At 35.4% G+C, this 3,866-nt stretch overlaps 1 pseudogene; it reads right to left on the bottom strand.

Annotated features, from left to right (window-relative positions):
* Window positions 1-1,981: 1,981 nt before the first annotated feature.
* On the bottom strand, window positions 1,982-3,106 carry LOC102475370 (KATNB1-like protein 1; annotated as a pseudogene).
* Between the last annotated feature and the right edge of the window lie 760 nt (window positions 3,107-3,866).

The raw sequence follows: 3,866 nt of genomic DNA, 5'->3' as shown, positions 1-3,866 counted from the left end.
CAGATCAAAACCACAATGAGATACCACCTAACTCCAGTCAGAATGGCGAAGATTATAAAAACAAATAATGATAAGTGCTGGAAAGGATGTGGTGAAAGGGGAACACTCCTACACTGTTGGAGGGATGTAAATTGGTCTAGCCACCGTGGAGAACAATACGGAGGTTCCTCAAAAACCTTCAAATAGAACTACCATATGATCCAGCAATTTCACTCCTGGGTATCTACCGAAAGGACAGGAGAGCACTCAGTCAGAAAAGCGCTTGCATAACTATTTTTATTGCAAGCATTATTCACCATTGCTAAGACATGGAACCAACTCAAATGTTCACAAACAAATGAATGGATTGTTTGAAAAATTATGACACATATACTCCATGGAATACTATTCAGCCATAAAAAACAACAAGGCCCTGGAATTTGATAGAAAGTTGAACTGTCCTTGCATTTTGGGGTTAAATCCTACTTGATCACAGGGTATAATCTTTTTGATGTGCTTTTGGATTTGGTTCACTCTAATAGTATTTTATTGAGGATTTTTGCATGTATGTTTATCAGGAATATTGGTCTGTAGTTTTCTTTTTCTATTGTATCTTCCTCTAGTTTTGGTATCAGAGAAATTCTCACGTCATAGAATGAATGAATATGGAAGGGCTTCTTCCACTTCAATTGTACAGAAAAGTGTGAGAAGAATTTGTATTTGTTCTTTTTTTTTTTAAAAAAAAAAAAAAAGCAAAAATATTTAGTGAATTCACTCAAATGAAGGAAGTTTAAATGATACAGAAATGAAAAATATTAGAAACTTATGTATAATGAAAAGTGACTATAAATTAGCTAACTGCATGGACATTTTTAGTTAAACATCCATACAAATACATATTCACCTTTTCCTTATACAGGGATAACACTTACATACATGACGTCATGATTCTGGCAAAAAAGTATCAGAGAACTGAAAATATTCTTAAGTTTAAAAAATATTGTGGAATACATTTCAACAACATTTCACATGAATGTAAACTCCTGATTTAATTCCATGATTTTTTCCTGCCAGAAGCATGGTTGGTTTTAACTTTTTTAAACAGATGTTGTTATTATGAAACATTGGCTTATTAATAGTTAAGGCATTTTTGCACAGTATCTTAGTGTGGATCAAAAATTTTAATATTGATTATTTGCTATGATATCTTAAATGTTCAAAGTTGTTTTCAAAATAAGAAAATTGCTGCACACATTGTGTTTTTGTTTAATAAAACACAATTTTATTTATTTATTTATTTTTAGAGAGATATTTTTGCTATAGGGCACATGTGCTTGCCAGAGAGACAGAGAGAGACAGAGAGGCAGAAAGTGAGAAGTCACTTCCCGGGGTAGAGTGGCCTTCTCCTCCAGTCTCCTCTTGGGATTTTGGGCATGCACACCCACACATCCGGTGTGAGGCTTAGGCCACTGTGTGTCCATGACTCAGACAATGGTCGACTACATAGGAGTCCAGGGATGTAAACATTACACTGCCTGCTGGTCTTATAAAACATAATGTACAAAACAAAACAAAACAAAACAAAACAAACAGTGATGATTTGTTTTTGTAGTTCTTAGCAATAAGTCCTGTCTAATTTTTTCACATAGTATAAATTAAATCCTTATGCAAGATTGCATTAAGATCAAGTAGTTCTTAAGCAATGTTATCAAATAATTATATAAATCCCAAATGCAGCAAAGGCAAACAATCTTCATAGTGCACTTCGACCTCATTGAAGTTGAAGCTGCTAGCTTCAGATGATTTTTCCACTTCATTGTGAAGTAGGTTGTTAGGGTTTCCTTAGTGGTTTCATTATGTGGCTTTTTAAAATTAAAAATGGTTTTGATTTCTTCCACAGTTCATAGTTCTCAGCTGAGATCTTCTAAAATCAAATAGTCCAGGGATGTTTTGAACAACCAGATGGTCTTTAGTATGCAAAAATCTCTCAATGTAAAATCTCTCAATGCAACTGTAATAAATATGCAGCTCCATCTTTAGCAATATTACCAGTATATCCTGGAACCAATGTAAGATGTTTTTTCTTATTTCCACAATCACTTAATTGCTGTTTTAAAATCTGATTATTTCCATCATTTATAATTTCTGTTTTGGATGATGGTTCTCACTACCACCTTTTAATGACTGCTTGAAGCCAATTTAGACCAATCAACTATATAGTCTTCAAATATGCTTTTAAGTAGTGACTTTACTAGTGGCAACAAGTCTACACAGCAGCCATATGAGATATATTGTTTCTCTTCCTATAAACTATTGGTCAGGAAGGCGATCTAACACAACACTGAGACCATCTATCCTCACCAAATAAGCTACAAGTTCACTTATACTTCTCTTTCTCCAAAAAGTTTAAGCTATGTTCAATCTCAAATTCCTGCTCGAAATATCTTGGGCCATTGTTTCATGGGCCTAAGAAACTTCAGAAAAAAGCCCACTATAGTTTGATGATGGGCTTTCTGTCTGTGAAGAACCATAATCACTAGAATTAATGTGTTCAACTATCATGGGTGTAATATTTTTTAGAATTATTTTATTTTACTTTATTTATTTATTTGTTTGTCTTAATTTGACTGGAGAGGTACAGAGTGAGAGAGACAGAGAGAGAGGGGAAAAGTGAGAAGGCAAACTGCTAGGTCCAGGACTCGAACCACAGTTGGCTGTGTGAGAGTTCAGAACCCTTAACCACCACACCACTTGCCAGCCCCATCATGGTGTAATTTTTCAGGCAGGTGGCCTGCACAATTAAGTTCATTTTCTTTATTTGTCATGTCACAACCCCTCCTGGGGGGGTTTTTTTTTTTTTTTTTTTTTTTTTTTTTGGTAACAAGGATTTGGATAGGGTCGATGAACTTTCTTTTGTGATAGATCACCTTAAGTAGTTTATCTGGGCTTCTCACAGCTTGTCTGACTGTTCTGTTTATGTGAGTGGCCAACTGTTTTGGAGATTTATTAACTTCCTTCATGTTCTTATTAGTGAAATTAGGGATCCTTTTCTGGGAAGACCAGTGGGATGATCCTCAATGTTATTATAGAAGTTCCCTTTTTTTACATTGTATGTTTCAGATGCCATAATTTCTTAAATACTGGCACCTCATGGTACCTGGGGTCTTCAGCTCAGCACTGGCTCTGCAAAACTCTCCCAGAGGCCAAGACAGGCCCCACTCAGAATCATTCAAACACAGGCTGGTGGCCCACCAGCATCTGTGTTATTTCTTTAATAGTTTGGTAGAATTCAGCAGTGAAGCCATCCAGTTCTGGGCTTTTTTTTTGTTGTTGTTGGAAAACCTTTTCATTACTTATTCAATATCATTACTCACTATTGATCTGTTCAGGTGTTCTATTTCTTCATGGTTTAACGTTGCTAGGTTGTATGTGTCTAGAAATGTATCTGTTTCAGGTTTTCAATTTGTTGGCATACAGTTGTTCATAATAGTCTCTAATGATCCTTTGTATTTCTGTCGTATCATTTGTAACCAGAGTACAGAGGAAACTTGAAAAGCTTATCCATACACAAAAAAATGAATCCAATAAAAAGATGGGCAATCAAGCTGAACAAGAAGACATGTAAATAGACAAAAGCACATGAAAACCTGCCCAACAGCTCTTACCATGTGAGAAATGCAAATAAAAACCACACAAGATACCACTTAACGCTGGTCAAAATGGCTAAGATTAAAAAAATAAAGAATGATAAGTGCCGGTGAGGTTGTGGTGAAAGGGAACCCTCCTACACTGTTAGTGGAAATATAAATTAGTACAACTGCTGCAGAGAAGAGCATAGAGGTTCCTCAGAAACTTACCAATAGAACTACCACATGACCCAGTAATTT

Source organism: Tupaia chinensis, unplaced genomic scaffold, assembly GCF_000334495.1.
Source record: "Tupaia chinensis unplaced genomic scaffold, TupChi_1.0 Scaffold143826_1, whole genome shotgun sequence".
NCBI lineage: Eukaryota > Metazoa > Chordata > Mammalia > Scandentia > Tupaiidae > Tupaia > Tupaia belangeri.
This window is presented reverse-complemented; position numbering and strand designations above follow the sequence as displayed.